The sequence below is a fragment of the Sciurus carolinensis genome, chromosome 11, assembly GCF_902686445.1.
Source record: "Sciurus carolinensis chromosome 11, mSciCar1.2, whole genome shotgun sequence".
Taxonomy (NCBI): Eukaryota; Metazoa; Chordata; class Mammalia; order Rodentia; family Sciuridae; genus Sciurus; species Sciurus carolinensis.
The window spans coordinates 46,998,687-47,012,688 of NC_062223.1; the positions used below are offsets into that span (position 1 = coordinate 46,998,687).

Consider the following 14,002-nt stretch of genomic DNA (forward strand, 5'->3'; position numbering starts at 1 on the left):
ACTGTTTTTCAAAAGTGGTAGGGTCAGTGCATGTTTTTTGTTTTAGATCACAGCTGACAGTCAAACTTTAAGAAATGAGTACTGAATGTGTTAAGTTAGCAACCTAGTAAGTGATGAGAATAGAGATGAGAGAAAGGATAGTGGGAATTGGGGAGCAAAGTACCTTCTGATTACTCTGGGGGAGCCTGGGAAAGGGATTTAACACTTTGGATTTTTTAGAAGCCATTAAAAGTCTGATGGGATCAGGTTACTTGACTGCACATCTGAAACTCGAAACTCCTGTCCTAAACCGTGCAATTGAGTTAAGCTCAAAATTCAAGGCCTCCCTCTAAGACTGGCCTCTGGGTGAGCCTCTTTGTTGATCACAGAATTATTTCCTCTGAGAAGAGCAAGACTACAGTGAGGTTTTTATGGCCAATTTAGCTGTACGTTGGTGCCAGCCAGACATTTGGCAACAGTTAGTGCCAGCTTTGGTGATCTGTACACCGATTTTTCCCAAGGTCTTCAACACCGTCTGGATTCGGTGCTGACATTGAAGGAAAGATTCATTGTAGGTCCAGCTCTGCAGGCACGCCTCCTGAATTTTTATTTTTATTTTTTTTTAAGTGGAGAGGTGCAGGATGGCAGCAGGCTGATCCACTGCCTTGAACTTGGAGGCAATGAGTGACCTTGGCAGTCTTCTCTGGCAGTGCTATTTTCTTGTCCACCTTTGTCACTTTTTTTAGGGATGCCCCTACCCCTCTCTGGGTTAGGTGGTTTCTTACATGCACTCACCATTAAAAATACAAAAAAATTTAAAAAGTCACTTGGAAGCTATAAAAACTGTATATCCATGTGTTCAGGTTACCTATAAGTACCGCTTTACCTTGATTCTACTTATTGTAAATGTATCTTCTAATTATTTGTGAAAGGTCTGCTGTTCACTAGACTGTAAGCTCTACGAAGACAGCGACTCCATCTATTTTTATTCATTTATTTTACTATCTATATCCACAGCATGTATCTCAGTGCTAGGCACATTCTAGAAACTCCACAAAATACCCGTTGAATGAATGAAAGTTTGCAAGGATTCAAAGGATTAACATGAACTTCCTCAAAAAATTGGTACTCCCTTGTTGCAGTCACCCATTCATTTTGAGAGCATGCATGTAGACTTGGCAGTATTCTTGGCTTTAAAAAGGGTAACTTATATAAGTCTCCCGTGTCTTTTTCAGGATAGAACTGGATGAAGCTCAGAGTGAGTATTTCTGATACTCCTACACTAATGCTGTGATCTATTCTGCCTTCAGTTGACTCTTGATTTGATTGTAGTAAACTCATTTCTAACATAGGAAAAATATCAAAGATTCACTTTTGACTTGACCCTAAATGTTTGGGTTTCCTATATTGTTCTATGACTTCAAAACTGAGACATTGGAGAGTATATTGTTTTAATTTATAAAATACTCAATTATAGATCCTATTGGGAGTCAACGATTATGGTTTAGAAGTGTGAAACTAATTCAGATTTATTTCAACCCATTTACCAGGAGTCTCACTGACAATTGCTCCGAATTCACTTGAAATGAAAACAGGTCATCTATCAGCACAGGAATCAAGTATAAGGCACGCCAGTTTTATTCAGTACTTTTATGATTTACAGCTTCACTAAATTTTTTGAAAGAGTAAACTCTTAAAAGCTTTTTATAGAATCACTGTTTTGACAGAAGTCTGTGATTTGGGTTAAATACAGATAAAACTATCGAAACAACAATGGAGACGCTTTAAAAATTGACTTAAAGGTAAAGCAAATTAAATTCTGAGAAAGTATGTGATGGCATTCTAATTATGGGTGACTAAACTACAAACTCCTTGAAAACCAAATGATCAGAAAAAGAAAAAGAAAAAAAAAAAAAAACCTGGTGCAAAATGCCAGGCTTAAGGATGAATTTTACATGCAACAGAAATTCAAAGCAGTGAGATAATAAGAAAGTGAAGTTTGCATTGCAAGCCTTTCTGGTGCAGGAAGTTTTTAATTTAGGTGACTTCAGGTTTTTTCCCCCTAATTTTCCCCTCTGGCTGTACCTGCTGCTGACAGTGTTTTGTAATTAGGCTTTCTGGAGATGCCCTTTGGCTGTAGACCTAATTGAGTCTCTGAACTTGAGTGCAAGGTTAGAGTTGGGGGAGCTTTTTGCCCTGCAGGTAGAAGCCCTTTGATGGACCTGCCTCTTTGATAAGTACCTGTAGTGACTGGCAGTGACATTGTTTAGGTAGAATGTGGTGTAGTAATTGAGGAGTCAGTGCTCCATAGTATATGAAAATCTTTCTTTAAAATAGGGAAGACACCAAAATCCACATGCGCAATTTAAATGAGCCTGAATTCTGCATTATAAATATGCACCGGATGCCAAGTAGAAAACCGGAACACTCTCTCAGGATGCTGTTAGGGCCAAGCGGAATCTCATTAGGGACAGCTTCAAAGATCAGTTCCTCGTGTCCATAAAAACAAGTGTAAATTATCTGGTGCGCGCCTGCTGTTAGCAGTGCCGTGTTGCATTATGCATGATTCAAGATTGCACAGAGGAGACACAGGCTGCACGGAGTTCCACAATATATGTGGGGATTTCACCACTTTTATTTATTTATTTTTTTTTGTGGTGCTGAGTCCTACATTTTGGAAATTTATTAGTGTGTTTCGGTTAATGGAGGGTGCCATATATAACTTAACTCCTACATTTTTGATGAATTGGAGTCAGTTCAGAGAGGCATGATAAGGCCTGAATTGTTTATATGAACCACCAAATCTACTCAGATTTATATATCTTGTTTGCTCACATATGAAGTCAGATTAGGGCACTGCAGAGGTGTTCTGGGCATGTAGAATTGGGCACATTGGTTTCACTTATTCTCTCCCCTTTCTTGGTCTCTTGGTTAGATTTTAAAAATAAGTGTGAATGCTCCGTAAATTAAGAAAATCTAGTCAAGTTTAACATATAGAACTTTTAACAGTTTGGGAATAAATTTTAAGGGTCTAGAAATATATTCCCAAACTTTCTTACCCAAGGAGGCAGAGAAGCGGGAGTGTACCATTCGAGAATATGGACTCTAGAATTACATTCCCAAGGTGTGAGTCTTTGCCTCTTACTACCTGTGTGACACTGGGCAGTTATTTAACCTGTCTCTGCTCTCCTCTGTAAATGGGGGCAATATTATGCCCTTCAAAGGTTTGTGGTAAAGGTGAAATCACTTGATTTATGTAGTGTACTACCTATAAGATTTCCTGGAATATAGCAAGTCCTATTTCATGTTTGTCCTTATTAGTGGTATCGTTGTTATTATTACTGTAAGGCAGAAGGTCTTCCAGTGGCCCTGGGATGTCTAGGTATGAACACCCAGAGCCCGAGTTTACAAGCCCATCTGGCCTTCAGTAGATGTTCAAACACTCAGGCTGGGGGCAGGCACTTCAGAGAACAGGGTCAATTAGGAGAAGCCACTAAAAATATAAAATACTTGGTAAAGTGTCTCTTTCTGACCTATGTGGTCCAGAAACCAAGAAATTTAGGAGAGGATAAAGGAATAGCAAGAGAGACTGCTTTCCTTTGACCAGAGTGGAAGACGTTTGTATATCTCCTTTTCCGAGTTGTTTCTCAGAGCCTTGTCCCCAAACATAGAAGCACATGGGAGAAAGATCAGAAGACCAGGGTAACCAGGCTTAAATTCACAAACATGTCAGCACCAGTTACTTCTGTTCCAAAATTTATATTTGCAAATAGAAGGGGATAGCCACGTGTATCACTATTTTGCTTTCTAGACTGATAGCTCTTCAGCTGGTTGATCCTCAATCCTCCGCAGTATCCATGGGCTCAGTCTTCAGATGCATCTGCACCGACTCAGTTAACCGTCTTCAGTATGTGTTTTCTGTGTCATTTTGTCTTCATGGTCAGTTTTCTCTAAACTCACAATCTCCACATTGTCTTCAGAATCATCCCTATTACTATGCTCACTCAGGCACTAGTTTATTGCCCCCCCCTTGCTTACTTCAAAGCCCCTCTTTGTTGGCTGTCATTGAAAATGTCACAACCAGTGAACCCGCAGTACGTTTTGGAGGTAGCATGGTGCCAGGGAGCATGGCTGTCTTGCTTATCCTCTTACCTCCAGTGCACACCCCAGTGCTAACACATAAACTGTTACTGATGAACAGATGGAAGAATGAATGTCTTCTTGGGTTTAGCAGTCAGCAAAACAGAACTGTCAACCACCCAGTCCTTGTGCGCTAGGGAAACAACCAAATACGTCAGTATTAAATAATACTTGATAAAATAATTGTGTCTGTATTATTAATAATAAGATATCAAATCATTAAAAAAATACTTGCATTCTGTCTAACTTCGAGGGGAAAAGAAGCAGAGAATTTTATATATGACCTATTGGCAGCTCAGAGCAGTTGAGTGACCCATCAGAATCACCCAGGGTTGCTGATTTCCAGTACAGTGTGGCTCTTTATGACCTCTAACTTTATGTGGGTACCTAAAGATGGGGCAGACAGTAAATGCTAACTAGCTAAGAGATGTGAGGAAGAATTTCTGCAAGAGCACATCTATAATAAACCTTGTTGGGACATCTGACTTGGTTCTATTAAGTTGTTTTTGAATGTTTCAATGTTATTTCATAATTTTCCCCCTAGATGTGCACCAGAATAGTCAAAGGGGCTTCAGGTCTGATTCTTCTTCCAAACCTGAAAGAAGGTAGGCACCCCATAGGAGACACACTGCAATGGAAAACTTCAAAATAAGCAGAAGCAGGCTATTTACTGTATGCCCTGGAGGAACGAAAGCACTTGGCATTTATTTCAGAATATTGCCTCCTGCTCCTGCCACTCTTGTGTCCCTTGGTTCCTCTGAAGTCTGGCAGCATCTCTTGGCCCTATGGCTCCAGAAACCACTGCCATTTCCTATTCAGATACTGAGTGTGCACACTTGGACAGCAATTGCATTTTTGCTAGGATGTGGGAGTTGAGAAGTGTGTGGCTGTATGCCGTGGGCTTGAATAATGGCTTACATTCCGAGCAAGTTAGATGGTTTCTGGCCCACTGCTTGCCCTGCGTGGAAGTGGGCAAACCTGTGTGCTTCTGGGTCTTTTCTGTTTGGAGACATGAAAGTAGAAGATTGGACGCATCAATCCAATCCATTTTACAAAGGTCAGTTGGAGTATAATGTCGAGACCTGTCTATGGTCCAATATTTAAGATCAAGGATAACTTCATAGGCACCTCTATTTTTGAGAGGTTTCCAGATGTAACTTTTTGGAAGTGCTATCTGTGACCAAAAAGCAGAGTCACTGTTGCACAGAAAATTGCTCTGTTGTCCATGATCTGTGCTGGCATCACTTGGGCAGACCACTCAAGTGTATCTTCCTCATTAAGATTGAGAAACCCTGGGACCACAAGTCATTCCATGAGGCGCATTTTAAGCCATGTGCAGTTTTCCTCTTGAAAAACGCTCTGTGGCAGGTGGGAGGTAACACATTGAGCCTTTCATGTTACAACTGCAACTGGGCCCAAGATGGCTTTGGTGATGATCCTCTTTGCTTGGGTGCTGCAGATCTTGCCGTCAGTACGGCTGTAGCCAGATGCTTAGGATGTTGGTGCAATGGCTGGCACCTGGCATTGGTGTGGTTGCTGGTGGTGATCCCGTGGTACCTGTTAGGTCTTAAAGCCTGAACATTTTAAGAAGCTGAAAAAGTCTTGTAGCTTCGTAGTTTTTCTGGGAAGGTCAGAGATGGCATCTCAAAGGAGCTTTCACATTTAGTTGAAACTGTTGAACTTCACATTCAGTTCAAATGTTGAACTTCGTAATGGGAAAATTATGTAATAAAAGCTCCAGTTTGGGGCAGTGATTAAAAATAGTTGCTCTGGAATGCTCAAGATCCCACCTACTAGGAGGAGAAGTTCATAAAATATGCGTTGTGAGTAGTTTAGCTGGTGAATATCTTGGTTGTAGCAGTAGATTTCACTAAGGAGATTAGATATCTGTATTGTCTATGTATGGATATGTGTGTGTATACATATGCTTGCACACCCACAGATAAATGAAAGTTTCAGATAGACAGAGGTGAAAATGCTCCCTGAACCCTTGTGTTAACTATCTAAAAAACAAATAAAACACCGGACACGACTGCTTATGGGTTGAAAACCTCAGCTCAGGATTACTCTCACAGTTGACCTTGTTTTCTATGGAGAAGCCACATTATTAAGCATATAGGGTCAACCCTGAGTTCACGTTAACATCATTTTTCTTTCTGCAGAGATGAAAAGGTCCTCAGCCAGATTGTTTTCTTTTTGTTCTACACGGGGCAGGGGATGGCATGATTTTGCATGACTATGGGTCTGCTCTATAAATAAGCAGATTCAATCCTTTGTTTTAAATGTAATCAGCAAGATTGCATTTGCATTGCTTGTAAGTGAATCACATAAGTGAAATTACATTGCCTGCATCTCATTTGGTATCATAAAATGTTATGGGATGCAGGCTGTTTTTCTCCAACTAAAGTGTCTTGAGTTAGTATTAGGGTGCTTGCTTTCATTTTCCTTTGTGACCAAATTTGTTGTATTCTACAGAGCGAGAAGGCTCATATTTTCACTTATGTTAGTTGCTAGAGAAATCCTCATTCGAGTGCTCCAGAATGAGCTAAGATATTGGTTCGGTAGGGGGTAAATGGGACTTTTAAGACTAGCTCATGTCGGGTTGCAAGTGATGGCTAATCACTTTCTGTCGCTTGTTGACAACTTCTGCTTACTAAGAGTAAATGCCAGTCAATTTTGGAAGTATAGAACAATCTGAAGCTTTTCAGTCAGTTGGCTACAGTAAATGGGTTGCATAATTAAAAAATAAACTAAACTTAAGTTAGTTAACCAATATTTAGTGACAAATATGAAATACACATCTTAATTGACTCTTTAAAAGGTATCCTTAAGGCAAATGACTCAAAAGTCCTTTTGAGAGTCTCTACTTAGTTCTTCAAAAATAAATCATTTAACACAACAATAATAATCACTGACTTTAAAAGTCAGTAATTTCAGTGACAAATGAGAATGTTCTATTTCATAAATCACCTCCTCCCCTCCACAGAGGTAGTCTTAATTCATGAATTTTTAAGATGGAAGTCAAAGGAAAGGTATGAATTCTTAGATGACCTGTAATGATGTGGTTGCCCACAAAACCTCTGTTTATTAACTACATTATTGATAAAACCTCACAAGGCAGCAGGCAGCTAGTGTACTGATTATACCTTTTGCTTAAAGTGAAGACTGTTTTCAAAAGAAAATACAGGCCAGTTTCAGTGGTACCCCAGCAAAGTGTAGGTGCTTGATAGCAGTTGATGATCTTTGATTTTTGGCATAAAAATAATGAGAAAGGGGAAAAATTAAAGGTGATGGAAAATTAAAGAATTAAATGTGATGGAGCATAGGGGTTTTTGTTTGTTTGTTTGTTTTTCCTGCCAAAATAGATAACTAAGGATTCTTCACCAAAAGGAAAAATTAACCTTCTGAAATGGCTTATATTTTTTTTTCAATAAGATTTCAAAAGAAATTGTCAGTCTGTGTCCTCATAGTATTTTTAAAAATGTATTTAGGGAAAATATTTCATATGGAAGATTGAGTATAATTTCTTTTGAATTATAAACTTTTAATCGAAACCTCACATACAAGTTAAGCATGTTCCATGCAGTAAATTTCTACAAAGCAAAATACTTGTGAGACACTATTGGGTATAGTTTTAAAGATCATTTGATTTGTTTTAGTTTGCAAAACAATAAAGTCATAAGAATGTAAATGTTATTACAATCTACGACTAATTTTATTAATGAAAATGGTAAAGACCTTTGTTGTTATTGTTGTGTGATTTACAAAGAAGACAGTAGTACACATCAGGACCCCTGTGGCCTCCCATAGATTCCTCTGCAGCTGGATGTTTTAGCATATAGACTCACCTATCTTAACTACTGCGACTTTTATTTCAACTGGTCTCGAAGGCACACTTTTCATTTGAAAGCTCTTTTCTGTGATTTGGAAAAATTCTCAGGATAATATTTCCAAATTGATGACTTTCTTGAGTTAAAACATTTTTTAAAGTTTAACTTTAAAGATATCTTTATTTTCTATTCCATTCATCACCATTTTCTCATTGAAAAAATTAACCATGCTTATCCTACTTCAAATGAGCAGCTGCACTTTGAAACCAGATCCTTCTTTTGACTGTAATTGTCCAAATGAGGAGGACCAGGTTTGCTAACTATTTGAAAAGAATTAGTTGTGACCATAAAGCATTTTATGCTTTCTCTTTTTTCTCTTCAAATTTTGGTATGTTTTCAAGCCAGGAAATAAAAAGAAGAAAGGAGAGAAGGAAGGAGAGAGGGAAAAAGAAAGGAAGGAAACAAAGACAAGAGAGGAAAAAAGGGAAAACAGATTCAAAATACTTATAAGCAAGGTAACTCTTAGCTGGCGGTAGCTGAATTTTACCTTTGGAGGAAAGAGGACTCAAGATGATCTTGATAAGACTGTTGGCTTAAAGTGTGACTCCAACCCACTGAGTCAGATTTTTCTTCTCTTTTAAATAATTTACTGGTATAAATAAGTAAAGTAATAATAAAGCATATACGCACATATATGTGGGTGTGTCTGTGAGTGTGTGTGGGTTCTTTTGGGCATTGTTATTACCTACTCTTGTGATACCAGCATTGCTGAGAAAATTTCAAAACCACCTTCTTTGAGAACTGTCTTTGGAACCAGTTCATGGGCACATAAGGAAAGAGTTCTCCATGTTTACCAGCTGCAGAAATCATCTTCACTCATATTTACCTGTATCCTCTTGACAAGGTCCTTACAGTTCTGGTTCGATATGCCTAAGGAAATAAAATTCATTACTGAATTCTCACATCTGACTCTCTCCCTCCAGCCATAGGCTCTTTAGACTCACTAGACTAAAAGCCTTCCATGAATCCCTCATGTCATTGCCATGAAGATTTCTCGTATGCACATTGTCCTAGTGGCTTCCCACTTGCCCACAAAGGTACTGGACTGAACACTGGAAAGCTGAGTCAGCAGCTGATCCAAGTGATTCTAGATAAAGGGGAAATATGGTCTCTCCACTTGGAGACTGAAATAAGTGCACATTCTGTTAAAGGCACCAAGATGGCTGATGAGAGATCTTTACTGGTAGGTTATTAGCAAGTAGCCATTCTTTAAAAAAAAATTAAAAAAGAAAACCAGGAAACTAACAGTCATAATAGATTATCTGGCTATATATGTAAGTTAAACCTCACAGTAACTAGAGAAGGACATTTCCAAATAAAAGTGAATTATCACTCTATTTGTATTACTATTGTGGAAGTTAATAGTTTGTTTTGACCTAATTGCTGCTTTGGGGCTACCAGTAGTCATAAATAAATGAAAATATCCATAAACGTCCAAAAGTATATTTGAATCCATATATTTTATATTTTGCAAAATTATACACTGTCTCCAACAAAAAGTTTGAGTGGACACCTCTAGTTAAGATAAAAATATTCAAAAATGTACTTTCATCTTGTAAATGGAATGGTGAGTGCAACTATTTCAGCTTTGATGTGCATTTGCTTAGTTGGCACAGTCATTCTTTTATTCATTCACTCATTCAAATATTTATTGAATTCCTGCTATGTGCCAGGCAAACAAATTGCAAGTCTGGAACTATTAAACAAGTTGAAATGATAAATTGCCTAAATTCATTGTGGGGGAGAACAGTTCAATATAGTGTCCACTAATGATTTGTGTTGGTCTTGATACAAAATTTGTCACAGCCTGGAAGTATGGAACTAACCATGGTTATTTGATGATTTTTCCATCCCAGTGGTTTGGCCCTCATCGTACTGCCTTATGTTGGTTAAACACTGCTTTTGTGTAACCCCTTCTCTCCCTCCTTAGATCTTCTGGATTGTAGAGCACACAGCCTAAATGAGAACCATGAAAGCAATTAAAAAGAAGCAAGCCAGATAAAAGGAGGCAAAATCCACAAAAGGAATGATACTAATACTGCTGATGAAACAGCTACCATTTATTGAGTGCTTACTGTATACTCCACCAAGTGCTAATTTCCTTATTAAGATAATATACTATCTTGCTGAATTCTCACCAGATAGCTGGTATTATTCTCATTTTTTCAGATGAGAAAGCCAGGGCTCAAAGGGTCTGCTGAGGGTAACCTGGATTTCATAGCATTTTAGTGAAACTCAAGTTTGCCCGAACCTATGGGTCTTGATACTCTGTCAACCAGGCTGTGATGGACCCATGGATTAAAGGTTTAGATTTTGACTATTTTATTTTCCAAAACAATGCTCATGATAAAACCATGTGAAACTGAAGTCACGAAGAAGCATGAAGTAAATACAATCCAGACCCACAAACATATTTTTGGAATGGTTCCACTGATTGAGACTCCATAAAGAAGCGTGACCTAGAATGACTTCTTCACTCAGAAACACAAATGTGAAGGGACTCATTATGAGGCATCTGAGGCATGGCCTGGAGAAAGGCACGGTGGGTTCAGAATCAAATGGTGTGGACCTCAGTGCCCCCATTTGTAAAATGAGACTAATGCTGGCTAGAGCGGATGGTCTCCCAGGATCCTTGCATTTCAAGCATTTGAAGCTTTTAGACCGAAGTTATTTAGAATTCCTTCTATTAGTTGTTGGACATCCCTCTTAAAAACTGCAGGGGTTGGACATGAATGCAGGAGAGGGGGACAAGTGGAAGCAGCACACTCAGTAGATCATGAAATGACAGAGGGAACACTTGAGACTATTAACTTACTCAGTGAAACATCCAAAATGGAGTTACAAAAGTTTGAAAAAGGAACAGATTTTTTGACCTTGAGATTCCATACTGGGGGACGTAGGAAAGGAGATTTCCTCAAGAGACTTGCTGATATAGATATATGATAAATAATGATGTAAAGACTGGGCCCTTTACTGAGTGGAAAGAAAAAAATTGAGATTCCAGGGGAGGGAGTCAAGGATTCATTTCTTTCATTGGTTCATAGATATATTTATCATAGAACCATGTGAACAGTGACCTGAGAGACTAGGTATGAGATCTTCTAATTTGAGCGTTTCCACAGACTCTCACTTTGATATCAATGTCTCAATCTCATTTTTCTGACTGTTAAGATGTAAAGTGGGCCCCTAAAAATTGTTTTCTGCTGGTGAAAATCTGCAGGTTGGTTTTACCTTTGTATACCACCCCAGAAAGAGAGTGACAGCATTGTGATTGAGTTTCAAGGGGCACGAGTCATGGCTGGGACCAGTTCAGAAGACCTGAAGTTTCCCTGGGGAGAAAGAAGTCACCATCAGAAAGATAATCTGCTGCTGAGCAAGAACAGGTTGTCTTGTGGGCTAAGTTGAATAGATGATAATTCTGCCATCATACACAAGGGCATCCAGGAAACCATGGAGGAGGCAGGATGCAGACCAGCCTTGCTGTGGAATCCCGGAGACCACCTATCTGCGTCTGGGGTTGAAGATCACATGGCCCCGTGGAGCTATGTGCTGAGTGAACTAGGGTCGGGGATGCTAGCACAGGGTGTCAGGCCCAAGTACAGAAGTGTAGGAGATATTATAACCCAAGAAAATGTGGTAGCAGGTAGCAGAGATCTAACAGATTCTGGAGATAGATTCTAGAGTTTCAGGGTAGAGATTTAAAAGTAGGAGCTTAGCTTTAACGGAACGAGGCAAGGATGAATCGACTGCTGTCCTTGGAATCGTGTTAGGACACCAAGGCAGCAACAGAAAGGAGGCAGAAGCTCATTTTCTAGAGTGGGAAGGGAGAAAATGACTTGTTCCTGAGTGATGTAAGGCCTGGAGTGGAATTTTCTGAATGCCACCTGCAGTTTAATCAGTTTGGAAACCTGGCCTTGGAATGGACTGAACGGTAGGTGTAAAGCTGCCAGGACTCTAGATAGGGAATTGACATCAGGCAAAGACTGGGGCTCTGCAGTTATTGCGACATCCAGAAAGTTGCCAGAGGACCCTAAATTGGGTAGACTGCCTCAAGATGAACTAAGAAGTCTAGGAAGGGTGTGCTTTTCTTCCTGGTTCTTGGTTTGTTTCATAAAGTAAACATAAAGAAGCAGTTCTAATTTCTTAATCTCTAAGATTTCTTGGCCTTAGGTTTATGAAGATTTATACTCCTGAAATGTCAGTACAGAAAACCTGACTGCTTTCTTCTTCTTGGAGCATCGCTTTTTCTATTGTCCTCAATTATCCTGAAACCCTTGCACTGCAGGCCATATCTGCTCTGTGCTTCGTGTGGCACGTGGAGTTATAGATGCCATATTTGACAGAGAACCTTTCTAATCGGTACTTACCTGTCCTTCATGAGACTTGGATCAGAAGTAAGGTCCAGCTCTTCCTGAGACAGAGCCCGTTCTTTTCCATTAGGCCACCCTGACTTTGGACTTGATGGATTCTGTGATTCAATCTTGTTTTAACACAAACAACGAAGCTTTTTCAAAATTTCAGCCAGTGTACCTAAATATCTGTAAATGCTGTCTTCTCTTTGTTTGACCTTTAGCTGCTTAAAACAAAATCTGTTTTAACTGTAGGAAATGCAAACGGAACTCACGAGTTCTTTCTTAGGACCACAGCACCATCTTAAATAGAAAGTCTCAGCCTTGAGTTTTGGATCTTAAGATGGTCAGACATGATCACGACGCTGTTGAGCAAGCCTTGATGTTTTCTGGCATCCGTGTTCCGTTCTGTGACTATAAGCAAGGTCTGCCTTGTATTTTCTACCTAACCCTTCTCCTTCTGCTGTTCCTCGCCCCCCACTCCCTGAATGAAAATACAATGAACATGATACATTACTTAAGAATTTTATGGTGCAGTTGGTGGCAAACGGTGTTGAGTGCTGATGGATTGGTGCTTTTGGAAATAAACTGAGCTTGGGAAGAGGAGAAGAGAAGCCACTCACATCTGTGCTTCTGCATAGGTGGGAGGTGTTTTTGCTTCTCCCTGTGCTCGATGTGGGTGGCCGGGACTGTCCAGAACATTCTTTTATTTATCTTAGAGGAGCTGCTATAATTGTTGACCAGAACTACTGGCATTTGGGGTTCACACATCACTGGATTCACGGTCTGTTGGCATTTGAAGAGAAGGACCCACGGTGTTTCTCACCTACAGGGAGAAGTTACATAGTCGGTTCTTGAAATGGCCCAGCTCAGGACCCCAGGCAGCCCCCACTGTTAGGGCTGTGCGTCTAGAAATCTTGTCTGGGCTTGACAGCTTAAAAGCCTTTTGGGGGAGTTTAGCAAAGGGAAATGGTTAAGAAAATTATGACAAAACTAACCCATTTAATATCCCATAGCCAGTGGAAATGTTTATAAAGAGCCTGGAGTAACAGTGCACTCACTGGTGTTATAATGGTTTAAGCGAAAAAGAACGAAACCCAGAATATAACATTTTGAATACAAAATGATCCCAGTTATGTTTTTAAAAATTCATAGCAGAAAGAGGAAATGGAAAGGTACTAAGCTGTTACCAGTAGCTATTTCTGGGTAGCAGAATTATGGGTGTATCGTTCTTTGCTTTTTATTTATACACATTCATAATTTACAGAAGTTAATTATCCCTAACTTTAGTAAGCATATATTTTGTAATTAGGGGGAAAAAGCTTTTTCACGACATAAACGTAAATTCTCATATTTGGGGGAAACTCCTCCTTGTGGTTTAGAGAAATTCACTGTGCCTTGCTGTTGTGGTTTCTCAGGTGACTCCTTTTGGACTGAATTAACACATTCCATTGTGTAGAGTAACACCTATTTGACACAGGCGCTGAGGTGATATAGAAGACTTGACAGTTTTAATGGCACCAGATGAATAATAACTTTAAGAGATGGGGTTGGCTTATGACTCACTAAATGGCATGTTCTTTTGCAGTTAGGGCACGGGGTGCTTTATTATCTGTTTATAAGAGATATGTATTTGGAACATTT

The 14,002-nt window shown here is 39.4% G+C and overlaps 1 protein-coding gene across 4 annotated transcripts in view; it reads left to right on the forward strand.

Moving 5' to 3' along the window:
* Window positions 1-14,002, forward strand: part of Mpped2 (metallophosphoesterase domain containing 2) — a 168,386-nt gene that overhangs the window by 17,480 nt on the left and 136,904 nt on the right. Inside the window, exon 2 of one of the 4 annotated variants that reach the window (XM_047515768.1) lies at window positions 1,215-1,237. The exons of the other annotated variants lie outside the window; for them this stretch is intronic. The gene's annotated coding sequence lies outside the window, so the exon portion shown is untranslated. The remainder of the gene's footprint in view (window positions 1-1,214; window positions 1,238-14,002) is intronic. 4 annotated transcript variants of the gene reach the window in all.